General features: G+C 50.5%; 1 protein-coding gene and 5 non-coding genes across 6 annotated transcripts in view; 4 read left to right on the top strand and 2 right to left on the bottom strand.

Moving 5' to 3' along the window:
• LOC120375640 (zinc finger protein 850-like) overlaps positions 1-23,605 on the top strand; it is a gene marked incomplete at its 3' end in the record, with an annotated part of 811,498 nt that overhangs the window by 41,733 nt on the left and 746,160 nt on the right. The gene's annotated exons all lie outside the window — the stretch shown is intronic.
• Positions 6,304-6,385, top strand: TRNAS-GCU. The gene has a single exon. It is a non-coding gene; the product is annotated as a tRNA-Ser (tRNA).
• TRNAI-UAU lies at positions 8,161-8,234 on the top strand. The gene has a single exon. It is a non-coding gene; the product is annotated as a tRNA-Ile (tRNA).
• Positions 14,502-14,574, bottom strand: TRNAV-AAC. The gene has a single exon. It is a non-coding gene; the product is annotated as a tRNA-Val (tRNA).
• Positions 20,110-20,183, bottom strand: TRNAT-UGU. The gene has a single exon. It is a non-coding gene; the product is annotated as a tRNA-Thr (tRNA).
• TRNAC-ACA lies at positions 21,796-21,868 on the top strand. Its single transcript has one exon. It is a non-coding gene; the product is annotated as a tRNA-Cys (tRNA).

A 23,605-nucleotide genomic window follows, 5' to 3' on the forward strand; every position in this document is an offset into this window, starting at 1 on the left:
CCTCTCTGCCCCGCCCCAACCCCCTGAGCTCCCCTCCCCAGTGCCGCCCCTCCCCTCCTCCCCGCCCCCAACCCCGAGCTCCCCTCCCCACTGCCGCCCCTCCCCTCTCTGCCCCGCCCCCAACCCCTGAGCTCCCCCTCCCCAGTGCCGCCCCTCCCCTCCTCCCCGCCCCCAACCCCGAGCTCCCCCTCCCCAGTGCCGCCCATCCCCTCTTCTGCCCCCGCCCCCAACATCCCCGAGCTCCCCTCCCCACTGCCGCCCCTCCCCTCCCTGCCCCGCCCCCAACCCCTGAGCTCCCCATCCCCAGTGCCGCCCCTCCCCTCTCTGCCCCGCCCCAACCCCTGAGATCCCCACCCCAGTGCCGCCCCTCCCCTCTCTGCCCCGCCCCAACCCCAGGCTCCCCTCCCCAGTGCCGGCCATCCCCTCCCTGCCCCCACCCCAACACCCCCAGCTCCCCTCCCCACTGCCGCCCATCCCCTCTCTGCCCCGCCCCCAACCCCCGAGATCCCCACCCCCAGTGCCACCCTCCCCTCTCTGCCCCGCCCCCAACCCCAAGCTCCCCTCCCCACTGCCGCCCATCCCCTCTCTGCCCCGCCCCAACCCCGAGCGCCCCACTGCCGCCCATCCCCTCCTCCCCGCCCCAACCCCGAGCTCCCCTCCCCAGGGCCGCCCATCCCCTCTCTGCCCCGCCCCAACCCCGCCGAGCTCCCCTCCCCAGTGCCGCCCCTCCCCTCTCTGCCCCACCCCAAGATTCCCTCCCCACTGCCGCCCATCCCCTCTCTGCCCGCCCCCAACCCCTCCGAGCTCCTCCCCAGTGCCGCCCATCCCCTCTCTGCCCCGTCCCCAACCCCCAGAGCTCCCCTCCCCAATGCCGCCCATCCCCTCTCTGCCCCGCCCCAACCCCCTGAGCTCCCCTCCCCCAATGCCGCCCATCCCCTCTCTGACCCCGCCCCAACACCCCCAGGCTCCTCCTCCCCAATGCCGCCCATCCCCTCTCTGCCCCACCCCAGAGCTCCCTCCCCACTGCCGCCCATCCCCTCTCTGCCCCGCCCCAACCCCTCCGAGCTCCCCTCCCCAGTGCCGCCCATCCCCTCTCTGCCCCGTCCCCAACCCCCGAGCTCCCCTCCCCAATGCCGCCCATCCCCTCTCTGCCCCGCCCCAACCCCCGAGCTCCCTCCCCAATGCCGCCCATCCCCTCTCTGACCCCGCCCCAACACCCCCGAGCTCCTCCTCCCCAATGCCGCCCATCCCCTCTCTGCCCCGCCCCCAACCCCCGAGCTCCCCTCCCCAGTGCCGCCCATCCCCCTCTCTGCTGCACTATTGCCAGCTGGGATACTGGCCACCGGCCCCACTCAGCACCCGCTGCTGGCCTGGGGACCCCCCAAGGAACCCCAGGCTGGCAGCGGGCTGAGCAGGCCGGCTGAACCACTCAACCTGCTGTCAGCCTGGGGTTCCATTCATTCAGCCGGCAGCGGGCTGAGTGGGCTGGTGGCGGGCTGAGCAGGGCCGGTGGGGTTGAGTGGCTCAGTCTGCTGCCAGTCTGGGGTGCCGGCAGCACTCAGCCTACTGGTACTCCGGGGTTCCGGCTGCCGGCCCCTTGCCAGTCAGGAGCCCAGCCGCCGGCCCCACTCTGCCTCCTGCCAGCCTGGGTGAGCAGAACCCCAGGTTGGTAGCGGGCTGAGGGGGGTTGGCGGCCGGGATCCTGGCTGGCAGGAGTTGGTGGTCAGAACCCCAGACCAGCAGCGGGCTGAGCAGGGCCTGGGATCCTTGTCTAGGGTTCCAGCCACCAGCCCCGCTCAGCCCGCACCCGGTCTGGGGTTCCATTTACTCAGCTGGCAGTGGCCTGAGTAGGACCTCAGATAATAACAATAGTTTATTTATATAATATACACATAGAGAGAGAGACCTTCTACAAACGTTAAAATGTATTACTGGCACGAGAAACCTTAAATTACAGTGAACTTGGCACACCACTTCTGAAAGGTTGCCGACCCCTGGTATAGACTGACCATATGTTGTACTAAGATTCTCCTGCTTTTTTTATCCTGTGAGTCAGTATAGCTTTTGCCAGCCCAGAAGTTGGGCAGCCAATGTTTTACGTTTTCACAATGTTTTGTCCAACTTTCATAAAGTAAATACATAGTTAATATGAGTTTAAAAGGCCAGGGACACTTCCTTGTGAAGAATCTGTACAGCAGATCATGCTAGAGCTGTGAAAATGTCAGTTTTTGATGGAACTTTAGAGGCAGTGATTTATCATGTATTTTATCATGTGAATGTGCTGCTATTGCTAATGTCTTTCCAAACAAAAATAAGGCACAATAGGACTTCTGTAACATTTCTGTGCTACCTTAATCTAGATGAGATGATTCTGTGCTGACTTCATTTTGGTCACTTTGTGCTTTACCTAGCAGTAAAACTAGGGTTATATTTTCCCACTGTTTGGAAACCAAGCTTATTAAACTGAGTTTGCAGCCAAAAAAGCCAGAAAGATTGCTTTTAATTAAAAACAAATCTTTGTTTCAATAACTCTTCATATAAATTTCCAAGAAAATTTTGACAAATTAAAAAAATTATATTATTTGCATCATTCTGTCAAATCAGAATTTTTTCTATAGTGCTACTTCTTAGTGCTAGTGCATCAGCATTACAGTGTGCTTCATTAAGTTAAATTGGTTTTAATAACGTGAATGTGGCAAGTTTTCCAATACTGTATGCTTATATTTGTGTTGCTAAGAGCAGATCAGGCACAGGGGCACCAGTTTAATAATCTCGCCTAGGGCACCATAAATCCGAAGGACGGCCCTGCCCCCGAGCTCCCCCAATGCTGCCCATCCCCCTCTTCTGCCCCTGCTCCAACACCCCCGAGCTCCCCCTCCCCAGTGCCGCCCATCCCCTCTCTGCCCCCGCCCCAAACACACCCCGACACTGCTCCTGGTTTTGGGAGGGGAACAGGAGAAAGGACAAAATAAGCAAGAGACGAAGAGAAAGGAGGGAGGGATGGATGGAGGAAAAGGTGAAACAAAAAGAACAAACCCTAATGTCCCCAGTGATTTTAAGGGACAAAATCCCAGGTACGGAATAAAATTCTGCCTCCTTAAGGTCGTGTTTTCCATGCCTAGAATTCAACTGTCACCAGATGGATCAGACTGAACAGGTTTCAAACCTCGAGGAGGCTCTTACCTTCTAAACAGGGACGGCTGTTTTCTAGTAAAATCACTAAAAGGGAAGGAGAAAACTTGAAAGAGGTTCCTCCTGGCGCTCACGTACCTGAACCCGAATACTCTCTCAGTCCTCAAAGAGAGACCTGGAGAAGGAGACTTGCTGAAGCAAAGCCACAGGGGCCTCTGAGGTTTCCCTGGCCCCTCGCCCCTCTCCTGCCTGGCTGATGTCAGCATCTCTCTGTGAGGTCACCACCTCCCCACCACCTTTGACCAATAGTCTGAGGTCCTGCAAAAGGCCTTTGTGATGTCACTGCCACACCCCTCCCTTGCTGGGCTAATGTCCTGCCCCTGGCCAGGCACTTTGGAGGTTTGAGCTACTCCCTGTGGATCACCCCACTCAAGGAGCGTTCGTTCTAGGCAGCAAGCCGGCTAGACAGGAAAACATCAGACGCTGCTCCCAATGCTACACTCAGTTTTTCAGAAATTGGTCGACTTTATGACCAGAAGAGACCATTAGAGCATCTAATCTGACCCCCTGCATATCACAGGCCTCCTGAATGACACAAGAGCTACTTTTGGGGCAAACACATTCCAGAAAACCATCTAGTCTTCATTAAATGACATCAGGAGATGGCAAATCCACCACTTTCCTTGGTAGCTTGTTCCTGTGGTGAATCATCCTCGCTGTTGAATATTTGTGTCTTATTTGTAATATGAATTTGTCTCTTTTCACCTTCCAGCGATTGGGTCTTGTTATGCCTTTCTCTGCTTGATTAAAGAGCCCTTTTATACCCAATCTCTTCTCTCCATTAAGGCCCTTCAACACTTCAATGAAGTCACCTTTCAATCTTCTTTTGATAAGCTAAACAGGTTGAGCTCGTTCAATAGCTCACTAGAAGGCAATTTTCTCCAGCCCTCAGAACATTTATTGGCTCTTTGGTCATCAGATTCCTGAACTGCAGCTGGATGTGGCTCTTGTTCTTCTGCACAGCACAGCTCCTGGAGAAGAAGGATCTGCAAATGTACATTCGTATGATACCTTTGTTTAATTGATGAAAACATAAACTAGACACTTAGAGGATTGGAACGGATTTCAGCTGATGGACAGCTTCGCTAGGTTTTTATGCATTTGGACAGCGAAATGTTGAGTGTTTACATTCATATCAAGCACCCCCGTATAGTGGAGCTCCTGAACAGAATGGAGAATGGAAAAATAAATGTTTTCCTTTTTTTAAAAAAAAGAAAGAAGGTTATAAGAGAACACAGGAGTTTGAACGAAGGACCACTTGAGCTGCAGTTAAGCACTCTACCACTAAGCTATACCCCCATGACAACAGGAGTATAGAATTGTGATCTCCAGGACTTTGAAGGACAGACCCTGCTTCATTGAGCTCCGTTGCCATTCCCAGACCACAGGTGGTTTTAAAAATGGGGTTTGATTAAACTTCTTAAATGTGGTAAACACCACAGCTTGCGCACCCACCGATATAGCTTCTCCCACTGACATAGCTGCCACCTCTTGGGGAAGTGGATTAACTACACCTACAGGAAAACTCTCTCCCCTCAGCATAGAGCAGTGGTTCTCAAGCTGTGGGTCAGGACCCCAAAGTGGGTCATAACCCTGTTTTAATGGGGTTGCCAGGGCTGGCATTAGACTTGTTGGTGCCTGAGGCTGAAGCCAAAAGTCTGAGCCCCACCACCCAGGGCTGAATCCCTCAAGCTTTGGTTTTGCCCTCCCTTAACTGGGGCAGGGCTCAGGCTTTGGCTCCCCCCTGCCCCTGCCTGGTGTGGAGGGGCTTGGTCCCTCTTTCCATGGCCATATAGTAAGTTTTTTTTTTTTTTAGCTGAAGGGGGTTGCAGTGAAAGGAAGTTTGAGAAACCCTGGCATAGAGCCTCTGAATATGTCTAGACTTGGCTGCCTGTGACACCGTGGGTGATTAGACACTGGAAGTGCAGCCATGGAGACACCACACACCAGCCTTGCCCAGCAGGCAAGAATCAAACCTCCACAGAGAGATGCTTGTTGTTTTTTAACCCATCTCCCTAAGCCCTCAGCCACAGCCACTTAACAAAAGGGCTTTTCTACACTATGATTCTGGTCTCACTGAAGGGTCAGTTCCAATTGTTTGCTCAGACCAGCATTAGGGAAAATGGTGCCCTGGGCAAAGCTTGTACTTTGGCACTTCCCCATTGCCCCTGGATGATCCCCACTCCCCCTTTACCGCTAGCTCCTGCACTCCCAGCCCTTGCACCTCCTTCACCCCTAACTCCTGCCCCTGCTGTGCCCCCTTTGCCCTTAACTCCCTGGGCCACCAGCCATTGCCCCTCTCCTGCAGCCCCTTCACATGGTTCCAGTGCTGGGGGCCCTGCACTTGTTCTCCCTTTCCCTGGGCTTTGGCATCACTAGCCCCTGCTTAGTGAGAAGGGTTCAGTGGTTCCCAAAATGTGGGGCATGACTCCTAGGGGGACACAGAGGAACATTCATAGGGGCACCTCAGGGTCTGAGCCAGCCCCCATGGAGGGAGCAGCACTGAGCCCCACTCTGCCCCAGCTCTTCTCCAACCCCACCCTCAGCCTGGGGCTCTGGCTCCCAGCTCAGCCTCGACCCCCTTACCCCTGTCTGCACCCCTCTCCCCAGCAAGCAACAGCCCCACTCCCAGCCTCGGTTTCCGATTGTGGTTTCCGAGTGTCCACAGCCATGGATAAGAGGGCACAGAGTGAAATGTTTGGGGACCCCTGGTTTAGGATGATGTTCTCAATGGCTTCTATGCAGTCCAATAAAAGCTATTCCTCACCCACCCAGCCCTCCATCAGGACGGACTAGGTATGTTCTGCTGCCCCTCACTCATACAGGAAGGATAATAACTTTTCATTCCACTCAATGCTAAAGTGATTTGTAACCCACCACCAGCCAAAACTGGTCATTTTGGGAAAGTGGCTCCATCATGCTGCATAGCTAGGCAGAGTAGGTGTGTCTGTGCAAACACGGTCTGTTCCTGAAGTCTTTCCCCCAGCTCCTCACTAGATGTGAGGGAGGATCTCATTCAGCCCCTGCTTCCGCTTAGTATTTAAAAACTCCTTATTGTCCCTAGCTCTGCTGGCCTTAGATTTCTCCTCCTGTCCCTTTTCTAACAACTCAGATGAGGTGGCCGAGTGGTTATGGTGATGGACTGCTAATCTATTGTTCTTTGCACGCATGGGTTCGAATCCCATCCTCATCAGATGCATTTAGTTTTCACCCCTCCTTTGTAGTAAACCATCTCCCCCTTTGGTACAATGACAGATCAAACAATGTTTCTTCTTGCAAACAAAAACCTTCTCAGAAACTCAGAACTCCCTTGCTTTAAATAAAATGTCTAAATCCCAGATTTCTTAAAAAAAGAAATTCTCTAGTCCTGTATTTCCTAGTTTTTATCTCAAAAGGGAACATCCTCATCTTCTCCCCCAAACACCCTGGGACCTGCCCAAATTATGAAAATACCCTCAACCCGAGCAAGGCCAGAGCAGTGAACCAGAGCTAGTGTCTAGGCCAAGCTGTTCTGAAGGAGGCAACTCACACATTTTCTCCCTGCTTCCCTTGGCACAGTCTGACTGAGAAAACAAAATTCCTCAAACTGAAAATTTTCTGCTGAAAAACCAATACTAGTCTGTTTGGGGACTTTGGTTTGCAAGTATTATTGTTATTATTCTCTTCTGATTTCTGAGTCAGTTCAGGTCAGTCTTTGTCCTCCAGGTGTGTTTCCAGCTGCTGAGTTGTGGGAGAGAGAGGCCAGGTCATGATGTCTCTTCCCCTCTTTCATAGCTTCTTCCAATTTGCTAGGAAGCTCCTTTGTTACCATGTGAGTCAAGCAGTGTCCACTGTCGCTGTGCTATCTCGGAGAAGTCTGCATTGTACACGGTTCCTGGGCTAGTCCTTGGGAGTGTGGATCCCCTCAGTGGGCCAGCAGCGAGTCTGGCTCCTCCCTTGTCACACCTGAATGGCTGGTGGGGGGCATTTCTCAACCTCATAACATATTTCAGTAACACACACAGAGAAAAAGTTCATAACGTCCCAACCAATGCGAGCACACACAATCCAACCCGATGTTAATGTTCAACAGATCAAGACTTTTGAAATGATACGTCACAAGGCAGACTTTGTACAAACCATGTCATCATTATATGAGAGTGGTGAATATGGGGCTTCCAGGTGCTGCTCTGAGCACAGCATGCCACACCTGGGCTTCCATTGCAATGGAGAAGTACCCTTAGAGTCCATCTCTCCTGGGATAAAGATGGCCCACACCTGACTCTCTGCCAGTCCCCACTGGGCCCTGAGAAGTGTTGTTCGTGTTTGGATTCTGTGAAGCAGATGAAGTTTTGCTCCCAAGGTGTGTGTGTGATTCTTTGGACAGGTCTACACTACAAAATTAGGTTGGTGTAATTACATGACTTAGGCTGGCAATGCAGTTCTATCAAGCTAATCCCGGTATAGACAGTGGCTCAGCTGTCAGAACTTTCTGGAGCTATGAAAGGGGAGGGGCCCAGACTCTGTAGCAGGAATGCAGGGCAGGTGAGTTCACGGCAGGCATGGTGGGATACTGGTGGAGGCCAGTTATGGTGATATAATGACCAGCAGCATTTACACTGACAATTTGTCACTTTAAGTTTGCTGCAAAAAGCACTAGGCCTCTCGTCGAGGTGGTTTTATTTTGTCACCAAAACAGGGCAATTTTGTGGCCAGACGTGGCATTGCAGTGTGTGCACCAGCCAAAAACTGCTGACCGAGGGAGCGTTGTGTGTTTTTCACACACCTGAGCAATATAATGATGCTGAAGTAACCTTGTAGTGCAGACCTGGCCAAAGATTCACACGCACAAACACACACACAGCTTGCAAGGAAAACCTCACCTGCTCCTTTGCTTTGCAGAATCCAAACACAAGCAAAGCTTTTCAGGCCCCAGTGGAGATGGCAGGGAGTCAGGTGTGGGCAGACACTGTATTGTTGATACAGGCAGGCACCATGGCTTAGCTGGTTAAAGCACCTGTCTTATAAACAGAAAATTCTGGGTTCAATTCTCAGTGGTGCCTTGTTGACTAACTCTTGGGCAACGTGGTATTGGCTAGTGTGGGAGGACAAAACACAGAGCTCTTTGGTCCAGCCCAGTATAGTTGTTTAAAATATACTCACAGGCACTGATAACAGACTTACTGAAAGTTTGGGAGTTAAGAGCTGATAGGTCAGTGTTCCAGCCTGTCACAGATGATCCTGCTTCCTCTGGGACAGGGGCAGGTCTGGGCTCTCATGCTGAATGGCTCATGGTGGCTGCCAGAACCTGTGGGCAGCTCATTTAGTTTGCACCGAGGGTTGAGTCCTGCTTTGTGCACTGTGTGTGAGAATGAAAATCCTAAACTGCCCTTTGAAATAACGAATGCAGCAGGACATGTTATTGTCCTTGCCCCAAAGCAGACAGACCAATGGAGAAATGCCATTGAGTCCAGGGTAATACTCCACTGCCATTTTACCTTGTTTGCTTGCTAAACTCCCTCCCAACCTTGAGGGCTCACAGAGCCCGGTATTGAGCCTGAGACGAGATGTCTACGCTGCAAATTTACCACCCCACGGCCCTAGCCTGGGAGCCTGCACTGGCATGGGACAGTGCTGGGTGTTTCATTGCAGTGTGGACATAGCCCAGCATTATGTCTACACTGCCATTAACACACCCAAGTCACTATTCTCAAACCCTGGGTCAGTTGATTCAGGCTTGTGAGGCTTGTGCTGCAGGGTTATAAAATTACAGTGTAGACATTTGGGCTTCAGCCCAGCCTCCGAGACCCCACGAGGGGTGAGGGTCTCCGAGCCTGGGCTCCAGTCTGAGCCCAGATGTCTACGCTGCAGTTTTTAGCTCCACAACCTGAGCCCCAGGAGCCCAAAACAGACCATCCAGGCCAGCGGGATTTTGTCACAGTCTAGATGCCCTCTCAGGATATGTCTACACTGCAATGTAAGCTCAGTGTTAGTAGAAGTCATGTCAGCAGCCCCAACACATAAACATAAACCACGAGGGAAAGACCCACCCCCCAAATAAGCTGGGCAGTGTCTTTCTCCCGACAGTTCGCAAGTCCAGCAACCAAAAGTCCTTTAACATGAGCCATCCCCTCTCTGCACCCCACTCACAGCTGTTGTCCTTAGTCAGTGCAAGCCCAGAGGTGCTTCTGTAGAGTTCACCTGCCATCCTGGGTGGAAAAAGGGGAAAATAAGAAGGCACCGTAGTCACTATGTCCCCTGCCTATCAAGTGCTATTGGGGTCTGCCAAGCACAGTTGTGCTGCCCTCGATTCACACAACAAGGATAACAACCCTTTATTTCTCCTGCCCCTATCACATGGAGACTGGGAATCCAACACGAGCCACAAGTGATCATTTTGGCAAGCAACCCAACCTATTTCCAATATATTGTAAAATCCACATGCAGACTCATACATGAAACCTTGCAAGAAAATCTTCCTGAGGGGGTCTGAAGCACCTGCTGCTGGAGGGAAGGAGGGAGCCGTGGGTTGGGATTGAGGAGCAGCGTGAGGAGAAGGGGCCTGTGGGTTGGGACAGAGGAGAAGGGTGAAGAGGAGCAGGCTCTGGTTGGGAGTGAGGAGCAGTGAGCATAGGAGGGACTGAGGGTTGGGTCTGAGGGGCACTGGGAAAAGAGGGGACATGGGTTTAGGCTGAAGAGCATCTTCATTTGGGGATCCAGCAGGACTGGGGAAGGCAGCAGGTGATTCTAATTCCTTAGGGATATTCTGTTTGTTTGTGTGTGTGTGTGTGTGTGTGTGCGCGCGCGCAGGGGAGGAACATGCTCTATGCCCAGAGGCCTTTATTCCTCCAGGCTGCAAGGACAGAGGGGCTGTCAGGAAGTTGCCCCTTCAAACCACACACAAAAAGGCCCTTCTGAGGAAAGGGAAAATCCTGAAGAGAAAAAGTAACATCAAAGAGGACTCCAGCAAGACAGTGTAAGATCTTGGGGAGTAGTTTATCACCTGACCAGGGACTTGAACCCTGGACCCTCAGATTAAAAGTTTGATGCTCTGCCACTGAGCTAGCCAGGCTCACAAAGAAAAACAGCAAGTTGGTGCAGAGGAGAAACTAGTCAAGAAAACAAGAGCGGGAAACAATATGGGAAACCTGCTGCTCTCTCTGGCCTGGTCAACACTACGAGTTTATATCGAATTTAGCAGCATTAAATCGCATTAACCCTGCACCCATCCACACAACGAAGCCCTTTATATCGATATAAAGGTCTCTTAATACCTGTATCTGTACTCCTCCCCGATGAGGGGAGTAGCGCTGAAATCGGCATTGCCATGTCGGATTAGGGTTAATGTGGCCACAATTCGACAGTATTGGCCTCCGGGTGCTATCCCACAGTGCACCATTGTGACCGCTCTGGACAGCAATCTGAACTCGGATGCACTGGCCAGGTAAACAGAAAAAGCCCCATGAACTTTTGAATTTCATTTCCTGTTTGCCCAGCGTGGAACGCCGATCAACACAGGTGACCATGCAGTCCCAGAATCAAAAAAGAGCTCCAGCATTGACTGTAGGGGAGATACTGAAGCTGATCTTTGTATGGGGAGATGAATCTGTTCTATCAGAACTCCGTTCCAAAAGACGAAATGCCAAAACATTTGAAAAAAATCTCCCAGGCTATGATGGACAGAGGCCACAACAGGGACTCAACACAGTGCTGAAACTTAAGGAGCTGAGACAAGCGTACCAGAAAGCCAAAGAATGAAATGGACGCTCACGGAGGGAGGGGCGGCTGATGACTGTAGCTATCCCACAGTTCCCTCACTCTCCAAAAACCATTTGAATTCTTGGCTGAGTTCCCAAAGCCTGAAGGGTCAAAAACATTGTCACGGGTGGTTCAGGGTATATGTTGTTGCCCCCCCTCCCCCGTGAAAGCAAAGGGAAAAAAATCATTTCTCACCTTTTTTCAATGTCACCGTATGTCTACTGGATGCTGCTGGCACATGTTGTGCTGCAGCACTACACAGCAGCATCCCCTTCCCTTCCCTTCCCTTCCAGATGGCAGACGGTACAGTAGGACTGGTATGCATCATCGTCGTCCCGTGAGTGCTCCTGGCTGGCCTTGGTGAGGTCGCCCAGGGGCGCCTGGGCAAAAATGTGAATGACTCCCAGGTCATTCTCTTCTTTGAGCTTTGTATAATGGAGATTCAGTCCTGCCTGGAATATCATAGCAGCTGGAGGCTGCCCTCCCCTCCTGCCTTTGAGCTCTACTTGCAGAGGCAATAAAGTCAGTGTTGTTTCAAATTCCTGCATTCTTTATTACTTCATCACACAAATGGGGGGATAACTGCCACGGTAGCCCAGGAGGGGTGGGTGAGGAGGGAAGCAATGGGTGTGGTTGTTGCAGGGGCACCCCCTAGAATGGCATGCAGCCCATCATTTCTGTGGGGTGTCTGGGGTTGTGACCCGGAGCGGCTGTTTGCCTCTCTGGTTCTTTAGCAGGCTTGCCTGATAGTCTAGACAGGACTGACTCTCCCTTTAGACAAAACGTAAAGAAGGGAATGACCGGGGGAGTCATTCCCATTTTTGCCCATGCGTCCCCGGCCGACCTCACCGAGGCCGGCCAGGAGCACCCATGACCGCAGCAGACAGTACATTATGACTGGTCACTGTCATTGTCAACTTGCAAAGCAGCAGATGGGACGGTATGGCTAGTAACTATCTTTGCTAACTTGCAAAAGGCAAGGGGATGCTGCTGTGTAGCGCTGCAGTACCGCGTCTGTCAGCACCATCCAGTAGACATATGGTGACAGTGAAAAAAGGCTGAACGGGCTCCATGGCTGCCGTGCTATGTCGTCTGCCCGGTCAATCCAGGGAAAAGGGCACGAAATGATTGTCTGCTGTTTCTTTCACGGAGGGAGGATTGAGTGACGACATTTACCAAGAATCACCCACGACACTGTTTTTGCCCCATCAGTCATTCGGATCTCAACCCGGAATTCCAATGGGCGGGGGAGACTGTGGGAACTATGGGATAGCTATGGGATAGCTACCCACAGTGCAACGCTCTGGAAATCGACACTAGCCTCAGTACATGGATGCACACCTCCGAATTAATGTGCTTAGTGTGGCCGTGTGCACTCGACTTTATACAATCTTTCCAAAAAACAGTTTATGTAAAATTGGAATAATCCCATAGTGTAGACATACCCTGTGATTAACAACTTTGGTGGCTAATTGAAAGGCTGATGGTTCAAACGCAGGTGAAGATGGAGGTTGGTTTTTTTTAGTGATGAGAATCCAGTACATTTTAACAGGCAGAAAAGCGCCTCAATGCGGGTCTAGCCTCATTGGGCAAGCATAAGCAATACTTTTGCTAAATGCATTGGTGGTATAGTAGCGTGCATAGCTGCCTTTCAAGCAGTTAATCTGGGTTTGATTCCCAGCCAATGCAAGGATGTGATGTTTTCTCTGCTGGGAATTGGTTTAATTTCAGTCACATTGTATCAGTTTACCAAGGGAATGAGAGAATCAATGTGCTGCAGGTCATTAAACACCCAGTGGAGGAAGAAAGGGGCGGGACTATACAATGAGCTGTTGGAGTCATCCTGGTATTACAATGTTTGTTTTATTTATTTTAAAAAAATTCTTTACTTCCCTCTCTCTTTTAGACTCAGAGCCTTTAAGGTCAGAAGGGACCAGTGTGATCATCTAGACCGACCTGCTGCACCTTGCAGGCCAAAAGACCCCACCCACCCACTCCTGTAATAGACCCGGGAGGGAAGGCAGCTCTGTGCACTGCCCCTACCCCAGGCAGCACATGGAGGCCCTCTGCTCCCCTCCCCCAGTGGGTGTGCAGAGATGTGCCAGCAGCACTGAGGTGGCTCCCTGCCCACTCTGCCTCCGTCCCTCTGTGCCACTCCCAGAAGTGTCTGGCATGTCCCAGCATCCCCTGGGGCGGGGGGAGTGTCTCCATTCACTGCCCCTGCCCCGAGTACCAACTCCACAGCCCCCATTGGCCACTGGGAGCTCTGGGGGCAGCGCCTGCAGGCAGCGGCACACCGAGACCCCCTGGCACGGCCCACCTAGGAGCTGCTGCCAGAGGGTTGTGTGTACCAGGCACCCCTCCTCTACCCCAAGCCCCTCCCCCAGCGCAGAGCCCGCACCACGCACCCAAACTTCCTCACAGAGCTTTGTTTGTCTTCCTTTCACCCAGAACCGTCTTTCTTCTCCTGGGCTGCAAGTAGCCATCCCTGGGAAGCCAAGAGGCAGGCACAGGATTCTACCTCCCAGTAGCCAACCGCACCTCCCCAGGCTTTGCAGAACAACTGGTGGTGCTCTACTAACCCCACTTAGCCGCACTGAGGCGCTGAGCTTCTGCCCTGCCTTCCTCAGCTCGACTTTCCTCTTTTGCCCCATTCCTGCCTCACTCCCTCCTTTGGCAAGTCACACAGAGGAGGCCAGCAGGAAGAGCCGGCCGCCATAGGCCAACCTCCAAGTGCAGAGGAGACCAAGCCACAAGGCTTCAAAAGGTGAGCAGCCCAGATCCACTAGCTTTCCCCTGCTGATGCCAAGGCTTTTTCTCAGCTCATTTCACCACCCTCTGCCCTGCAGGGGTTGAGTTTATCGCAGGTGTTACCCAAAATTGGGCCAGCTAGTCAGCGAAGGGAGGACTAATGACCCACCAGAGTTTGGCAGAAAGCAGCACATTTATTATACTGACAGCTAAGCTCAAAAGAAGAAGTGGGGGGTGTCACACTCACACTTGCATACTCACGCTCCCTGGACAGGCACAGCACTGGGGATGTCAGGATTTGGCAAGGTAAGTGTCCCACAGCGCAGCTATGGATGGTGTGATGAAGGTAAATCTTCCTGACGCACAATGGAATACAATGCAGAGAACCACTGGCCAGACGGTCCAGGCGAAGGGTATTCACTGGAGGTACAAGCTTGTGAGTGCTCTCCTGAGCACATGGCCCCTTCCCCTTTTAAGGGCCTGCACCTCATGGCCTGCGACTACAGATGACTTGGCCTCATCTGGTTGGTTACACTCCACCTTGGGCAGTGTCCATGCTCTGGGTGTGTGAGTGCTGCCTAATTAGCGTCCCAGACACCTTGTCTACCTGGGAGCTCTTCTGCTCTTCAACCAGCCCATTCATCCCACCAGCATTCCAGGAGGGAGCAGGAGGGGGAAAGCCACTTCACAGGCATTCAGAGAGGGACAGGAGACAAAAGTGGGAGCAGGGGAATTATAACAGACCTTTTGAGCATAGAAACCACTGCTGCTCCTACAACAGCAGGGACAGGCCAGTAGGAGCTGGGAAAAACAAGCCCGCATGTTTCTGCCTGGTTTCGAACCAGGGACCTTTTGCGTGTTAGGCAAACGTGCTAACCACTACACTACAGAAACTCTGTCATAGGCATCTCCCCCTCCCTTCATAAGAACATAAGAATGGCCATACTGGGTCAGACCAAATGGCCATCCAACCCCGCATCCTATCTGCCAACAGTGGCCAATGCCAGGTGCCCCAGAGGGACTGAACCTAACAGATAATGACCAAATGATCTCTCTCCTGCCATCCATCTCCACCCTCTGACAAACAGAGACTAGGGACACCATTCCTTACCCATCCTGGCTAATAGCCATTCATGGACTTAACCTCCATTCATTTATCTGCAAAAAGAAAGAGGAGTACTTGTGGCATCTTAGAGACTTACAAATTTATTTGAGCATAAGCTTTTGTGGGCTAAAACCCACTTCATCAAATGCATGCAGTGGAAAATGCAGCAGGAAGATATATACACAGAGAACATGAAAAAATGGGTGTTGCTATACACACTATAACAAGAGTGAGCAGTTAAGGTGAGCTATTATCAGCAGGAGAAAATAACCTTTTGTAGTGATTATTTGGATGGCCCATTTGCAACAGTTGACAGGAAGGTGTGAGTAACAGTAGGGGGACAAATAAACATGGGGAAATACTTTGACTTTGTGTAATGACCCATCCACTCCCAGTCTTTATTCAAGCCTAATTTAATGGTGTCCACTTTGCAAATTAATTCCACTTCAGCAGTCTCTCGTGGAGTCGGGTTTGAAGATTATTTGTTGTAATATTGCGACTTTTAGGTCTGTAAATGAGTGACAAGAGAAACTGAAGTGTTCTCCAACTGGTTTTGAATGTTATAATTCTTGACATGTGATTTATGTCCATTTATTCTTTTACGTATAGACTGTCTGGTTTGGCCAATGTACATGGCAGGGGGGCATTACTGGCACATAATAGCATATCTCACATTGGTAGATGTGCAGGTGAATGAGCCTCTGATAGTGTGGCTGATGTGATTAGGTCCTATGATGGTGTCCCTGAACAGATATGTGGACAGAGTTGGCAACGGGCTTTGTTGCAAGGATAGGTTCCTGGGTTAGTGTTTTTTGTTGTGTGGTTGCTGGTAAGTATTTGCTTCAGGTTGGGGGGCTGTCTGTAAGCAAGGACTGGCCTGTCTCCCAAGATCTGTGAGAGTGAGGGATAGGTTGTAGATCCCTGATGATGCACTGGAGAGGTTTCAGTTGGGGGCTGAAGGTGACGGCTAGTGGGGTTCTGTTACTTTCTTTGTTGGGCCTGTCCTGTAGTAGGTGATTTCTGGGTACTCTTCTGGCTCTGACAATCTGTTTTTTCACTTCAGCAGGTGGGTATTGTAGTTGTAAGAACAGCTGATAGAGATCTTGTAGGTGTTGTCTCTGTCTGAGGGTTGGAGCAAATGCAGTTGTATCTTAGAGCTTGGCTATAGACAATGGATTGTGTGGTGTGCTCTGGTGAAAGCTAGAGGCATGTAGGTAAGTATAATGGTCAGTAGGTTTACGGTATAGGGTGGTGTTTATATGACCATCGCTTATTAGCACTGTAGTGTCCAGGAAGTGGATTTCTTGTGTGGACTGGTCCAGGCTGAGGTTGATGGTGGGATGGAAATTGTTGAACTCATGGTGGAATTCCTCAAGGGTTTTCTTTTCCATGGGTCCAGATGATGAAGATGTCATCAGTGTAGTGCAAGTAGAGTAGGGGCATTAGGGGATGAGAGCTGAGGAAGCATTGTTCTAAGTCAGCCATAAAAATGTTGGCATACTGTGGTGCCATGAGGGTACCCATAGCACTGCCACTGACTTGAAGGTATACATTGTCCCCAAATCTGTTATGAGTGAGGACAAAGTCACAAAGTTCAGCCACCAGGTTTGCCGTGACATTATCGGGGATACTGTTCCTGGTGGCTTGTAGTTCATCTTTGTGTGGAATGTTGGTGTAGAGGGCTTTTTTGGCCTGCTGCTTCTCTGTCTGGGAGGTTTTTGTCAGCCCTGGCACACAAAAAGGGTATCATTGTGAGCGCCCACGAAGGCGAGATGAATTTTTGCCTGCCTTGCTCAGCTTGACTTGCTTCCTCTTCCCATTCCTGCGTTAGATCCTGGGTCGCCTGGTGGCTGAAGATGGTCCATTGTCTCAAGCGGTGCCAGAGCCTGACACAGTGCTCCTGGGCAGCCTTTGCTCTGCACATGCCGGCCGTGCACATTTGCAAATACTTTAAAGCTCCTGTCAGTAAGTTCTGGGGACAGTTGCTCACCATCAGAGGAAGCTCCCTAAAATTGGCCTGTCTCACCCAGTGGTACATTGACCTCTGTTCAGACTGAGCCAAATGTGGGGGGGCCTTGCTGCTGTGGTTGCCGCTGCTGTGAGGGTGGCCACTGTTACGGATGAAGCCATCCTGCAAGCACCTTCCACCTAGCCACCCACTGAAAATCATGTAGGGTGTAAGGTGTGGGTAGAAGAACACTAGAGGGGGAGGGCATCCCCCTTCCCCCACTATTCGCCATCCCATACCCGGTGCTGCACCCAGTGGGGTAAAAAGAAAATACGGCCATATCGGAAGAGTCAGTTGCATTCTTTATGGTTACCCTGCCATTCCCCTCGGGCCTGACCTGCCCTCCAGCTCAGCCACCACTGAAAATTGAAACACAAAACAGTAGAGCCGTACAAGGCTTCAAAGCCCACCAGGCCCAACCCCTCTTCTAATATGGCAGAAAAGCCGCACTTCTCCTGACTAGGTAGGGACGTCCTATTGCCCCACAAGAGGTGGAAGGCCATCGTGTTCGGTCTCAGCAGCACTCGTGGAGCAGGGGGAAATACCTGGCTGAGGAAATTCACCACAGATGGGTCTTGAGCATGACAACCTTGTAGGTAATGACAAGGTCCACTTACGCCACCGGCTGAGCCATTCCTCACAGGCCAGCAACCATTTCTCCCAGTTCGCATTCCCCACCTCGTCCCCAACCGAACACTAGAAGGCCCAGCCATCAACCTGCCCACTCTTGCAGCCCTCCTCTTCCACCCTGACTGATGGGGGGAGTATTGAGCCTCCCTCCCTTAGGCCCTTCAGCATCCCTGGGGAAAGACAACACCACCCAAGTGACTTTGGGCCAGTAGGTCAACCAATAGGGCTGCCTCCTAGGCCAGGCTGCAGCCCAGCTTCAGGACTCAGAGGAAATGGAGCTCGCATCCCTACCTACAGGACTCCAGGCATGGCCAGGCTTCTGGATCAAACGTCCCCTCTTGTGCTCAAGTCACAACAGCTAGCGGGCAAAAGACAGGCTTTCATGGCATTGGAGAAAGCAAGATAGAGCCTTGGAAGAGCCCTTCTATCTGCAGCAGGATTAGCCTGTGTCAGTGATTAATGAGGTGGATCTAGTTGTAGATTGTTATTCATTCCCCACCTTGACAATTCACACAGTCCCTTTCCTACTCAAATCCCCAGCACCTCAGTGATCCTGGTAGCAGGGGTTGGGGCCTGAGATTTTCAGGGTCCTTTTTACCCTCCACCTGGAGTGAACTCAGCTTTTCCCCCATCCCAGACAATCCATGAAATAACAACAGAGGCATAAAGAAAGAGGGGAGGGAACATCTCACGGCCAGGGCTGGATGTGCCCAGGGCCCCCTGCTAGTCCATTGTTTCCATGGAATTTGGCCCCCTGCTTTGCACAAGGGACAGAGAAGGATCTTGCTGTTCCTGTGTCTGTGCAAAGAAAATTGTGTTTCTGTATGAAAGAGAGGAGGGAAATGGCCCCATGATGGGACAATATCCTCAGGATTAAGACCTAAGAACTCAGGCTGAGAACTGATTTAACTCCACTCATCTGGGATTTAACAAATTGTCTTTCATGGAGCAGGGCCAGTTCCAGTGTTTTTGCCACCCCAAGTGGAAAAAAAAATAAAAAAGCTGCAATCAATGGCAGCTCTACCTCTGCTGCTTTTGGCCACAAGTCCTTCCCTCTGAGAGGGACGAATTGCTGCTGAAGCCTCCCCTTTCCATTGACCACCCCAGGGACCTGCTTGCTGTGCTGGTGCCTGGAGCCAGCCCTGCCATGGAGACACTGGGAAGATGGGGGAATCAGGAAAATACCATGGATTCGTTTATGTTGTAAGTGAAGAATAACAAAAACAGTTCTGGTTTAAAGTCATTTTTCCCTGACTGGGAATTGAACCCAGGCCTTAGCAGTGAAAGTGCCAAATCCTAACCACCAGGGAGGGGCAGATGCTGTTTTTCTTCTCACTTATGTTACACTTTCTTAGGCTACTTTCTATCCAATTTCTGAAGCTGCTCTATTGTCCATTCCCTGAGGGGCTAAGAGCAGAGAGTGCAGGAATCTCTGTACTCAGGGTCACAACCTGAGCCCAACTCAAGCTACTGAAACAAGCACAAATGATGCTTCCTCCAGCAGGATCACAGAGCCACACAAAGAAAACCCATGAGGAACAATCCTCCTCTGCCTTCATTTACCCCATCGCAACCCTCTCAGCAGCCAACTCTTGTGGGAAGGACGCTGAGCTGATAAGAGCTCTGGCATAGAGACCAAGGGAGGGGTGTTGCACCCCTTCAGTGAGAGCTGGTCACATTCTTACTCTGGAGGAGGAGGGAAAGGCGATGGCCACGTGATGGGGCCAGTATGTACCACAACATGGTTCTTTTATGTGGGATGACTCTGAACATTGACTGATCTCCACTCCCTTGGATTTGAAGAGATGTTTAGTTGGGCACTTAGGAGGCTGAAGCAATTTTATGGATGGTGACACTATGATTAAAGGGTTATTTAATGTTGTAGAAATTGTTAAAAACACTGAGCTTAAACTGGAACTGCCTGTTATCTCTCCTGCCTCGGTGGGAACTGCAGGGAATCGTCCCCTGCTGCCCTTGGCTCCAGGCTGGTTTTTCTGGGGAGGGGACATGGAATTGATTTGTTTGCTGTTGAGAAGGGAGCCGAGCCAGTTCTCAGGGAACGAGAACTCCCAGCATCTTCCCAGCCCAGCCCAGGCTGCTGCCCTGTCCCAGCCTCTGTTCCCCTGGGGGCCCTGCGTGTTTGACTCTAGAGCAGGCAGGGAGCAGCAACAGAGGCAGAGGACAGCCTGGGCCGGGCAGATAAGAAGGAATTTAGCCAGCAAAAAAGTAAAATGGCAGGGGAGTATTACCTTGGACTCGACGGCATTTCTCCATTGGTCTGTCTGCTTTGGGGCAGGGACAATAACACGTCCTGCTGCATTTGATATTTCAAAGGGAGGTTTAGGATTTTCATTCTCACACACGGTGCACAAAGCAGGACTCAACCTTTGCTGTAAACTAAACAAGCTGCCCACAGATTCTGGCAGCCACAATGAGCATTTGGGTGAGAGCTCAGACCTGCCCCTGTCCCAGTCCCAGAGAGGGGAGGGGGGTCATCTGTGAGGGGATTGGACCACTGACCTACCTGCTCCTAATTCCCAAACTTTCAGTAACTCTATTATCAGTGCCTGTGAGTGTTATTTAAACCATAAGAAAAACCACCCTGGGCTAGACCAAAGGCCCATCTAGCTCTGAAACTTCTCTTCTGACAGTAGCCAATAACAGGTACCCCAACATCCAGCCAACAAGGCACCACTGGGAGTTGAACCCAGAATCTCCTGTTTACAAAACAGAAGCTTTAGCCAGCTAAGCCATGGCGCCTGTGGGTGACTAAAGCACTCTGTGTGCCCACACCTGACTCCCTGCCATTGCCACCAGGGCCTGACAAGCTTTGCTTGTGTCTGGATTCTGCAAAGCAGAGGAGCAGGTGATGTTTTCCTTGCAAGCAGTGTGTGTGAGTGAATCTTTGGCCAGGTCTGCACTACAAAGTTGTTTCAGCAGAATGATATTGCTCTGGTGTGTGAAAAACACACAATGCTACCTCGGTCGGCAGCTTGTGGCTGGTGCACACACTGCAATGCCATGTCTGGCGACAAAACTGCCCTGTTTTGCTGACAAAATAAAACGACTTCGATGAGAGGTCTAGAGCTTTTTGCAGCAAACTTAAAGTGACAGAGTGTCAGTGTAGACGCTGCTGTTCATTATATCACCATAACTGGCCTCTGCCAGTATCCCACAATGCCCGTCGTGAACTCGCCTGCCCTGCATTCCTGCTACAGAGGCTGGGCCCCTCCCCTTTCATAGCTCTGGGAAGTTCTGACAGCTGAGCCTGCTGCTCTGCTCCGGCAGCCAGGAGCAAATCACTGCCATGGATGCTGCTCTCTCCCGCACTGCGAACACAGAGCAGGTGGTGGGAGTTTCCTTACAGTGTAGGGGGGCCACTGGAATCCGAACTGTGACATGCCCAGGACATCCCTTCCCTTGAGGAGGCTCTTACCTTCTAAACAGGGATATCTGTTTTCTAGTAAAATCACGAAAAGGGAAGGAGAAAACTCGAAAGAGGTTCCCCCTGGCACTCACGTACGTGAACCCGAATACTCTCTCAGTCCTCAAAGAGAGACCTGGAGAAGGAGACTTGCTGAAGCAAAGCCACAGGGGCCTCTGAGGTTTCCTTGGCCCCTCGCCCCTGTCTTGCCTGCCTGATGTCAGCATCTTTCTGTGAGGTCACCACCTCCCCACCACCTTTGACCAATAGTCTGAGGTCCTGCAAAAGGCCTTTGTGATGTCACTGCCACACCCCTCCCTTGCTGTGCTAATGTCCTGCCCCTGGCCAGGCACTTTGGAGGTTTGAGCTACTCCCTGTGGATCACCCCACTCAAGGAGCATTCGTTCTAGGAAGCAAGCTGGCTAGACAGGAAAACATCAGACGCTGTTTGGATGGACAGGGTGGGTCTCAGGGGAGGGGCAGAGAGGGGGGGGGGAACTGAACGCAATGCCCCAGATGTGGCCTCACCAGTGCGGAATAGAGGGGAATAATCACTTCCCTTGATCTGCTTGCAATGCTCCTACTAATCCAGCCCAATATGACCAGTTACCCATATTGAATGCAGACACAGCAATATCTGATACATTGGTTCCTGTCCATTCAGGAGGTTATTTCCCACCTATTCATAAATAATGAAGATGCTTTAAGCGGAGGGAAGAGAACTGTCCCATCCGTGCAGTTAACCCATCTCCCCGAGAGGTGGTAGCTATGTCAGTGGGGGAAGCTATGTTGGTGGGTGTGCAAGCTGTGGTATCTACATGTGTATATAAAGTTTACTCAAACCCCATTTTTAAAACCCCTGTGGCCTGGGAATAGAAAAGGAGCTCTCTGAGGCAGAGCCCGTCCTTCAAAATCCTTAAGATCACTGACTTGCCAGTGTAAATGTCATGGGGGTATAGCTCAGTGGTAGAGTGTTTGACTACAAATCAAGTGGTCTTTAGTTCAAATCCAAGTGTCCCAATTTCTGACATTAAAAATCATTCTGTTTCCAGTATGTTCAGGAGCTCCACTAAATAGGGATCCCTGAAATAAATGGACATACTCAATGTTTGCCTGTGCAAATGCACAAAAACCTAGCAAACAAGTCCCCAGCTGAAATCAGTTCCAATCTGCTAAGTGTGTATGCTTGTTTTCATCAACTAAACAAAGGCCCATGAAGACACATTTGCAGGTCCTTGGCCTCCATGGGCTACAATGTGCAGAAGAACAAGAACCACATCCACTTGGGAGGCATGGACTAGTCTGTATTACATTTGGTACGTAAGTTGCCATTGGGACTGAAAACTCTACTGGAGGTGGACAGGAGCCTGTTACAAAACTAAAATAACCAAGATTTACAAACTCCCTGTTACACATTCAATCCTCTCTTTGTGCACACGGCATCAACTGGGGCTCTAATAAATGGCAGCCTTCCTTTAACACAGATCGTTGTTCCTTGTAACTTTCAGATATATTCAAATGGCAGCTGTTTACAGGTCATGTGCTGCTAGTTCAGAGCAGCAGAGTCTCTGTACGTTTACCAACCATAGAGCTGGGTGTGTCTGCATCCAAGTAACTGCAGAGTCAGTGTAGCACCAGACAGTTAATTGCACAGTCTCACTTTCTGGTCTCATTGATCATTTGGGTAGAAACAGCAACGGTTTGGTGGGTTGTTTTTTTTCTCCTTCATTTTCTCCTAAGGAATGTGTGATCTTGAGCATGTTAGTTTAAGTTCCCTGTGGGTCAGGAAAATTCCATCTCCTTGAAATAGCTGGGGAAGTGACCTGTTTGTATAACCTAGAATAAAGGAGCTTTTGTAAAGCAGTTTCATCTTTAAATATGCTGGGATAAAAATAGTAAATAGTAAATTCCACAGCCAGACACCAGGCCAGGATCAATTGATGGGGCCAGGGTCAATTAATTACAGAAGAAACAAACTCTTGGGAAGTAGCTGTAATTTGTCCCCAAACCTTTCCTTGTTCTCATATGCTATCAGGGATTCTCTTCTAGAGGGCAGAGTTAAGGTTATCTGGGCATGTACCCTGACTCTGTATTCCCTGTTTCTCCAGAGTTTGAGTTTTACTGAACTCCATGTTCTGGAAGGTAAGAGATAGTCACAGTCAAAGTTAACTCTCTGTTAACAAAGGTTTTGTTAGTGGCAAATAATGAGACTAATCCCTCATTGCGGTAATTCCACTGACTTCAATGTGCTCTTTCCCCATTTCTAGTTCCAAAAAAATAAGCAAATTAAAACAACCTTCAGAACTAAAATGCTGTGAGAAAGTGGAAATTTTTTTAGCTCAAATAATTCAGTTTCTGCTGTGTCTTGTGCATGTGTAAATGGCACAACACGTTAATTTATAAGCACATCTTTCTTAATATCTATAAATATTCTGTAGTACATTGACTAGATCAAGTGGGTTGTTCAGTGCAGTGAGGTTTTCATGCATTGCCTAATACATATTTTTCATATTATGTAAATTAACACAACTCATTGAACACAAAATTGTGTATTTCATGCTGTGAACTGTGTCGGTAGCTCAAATTAATAGGTTTATTTTCTCTCTCTCTTTCTCTCTCTGTGAGGCACAATGAAATAATTTAGTGATGCTGGAAACGTTCCCTTCTCCAGAACTGCCTTGGAATCACCTTCCCTTTGTAGATTAATCTGCCCCTGTGTCGCTACAAGGAAAATATAGTTTCTATGAAAAAAACACAA

Source organism: Mauremys reevesii, linkage group 12 (genome assembly GCF_016161935.1).
Source record: "Mauremys reevesii isolate NIE-2019 linkage group 12, ASM1616193v1, whole genome shotgun sequence".
Lineage (NCBI taxonomy): Eukaryota > Metazoa > Chordata > Testudines > Geoemydidae > Mauremys > Mauremys reevesii.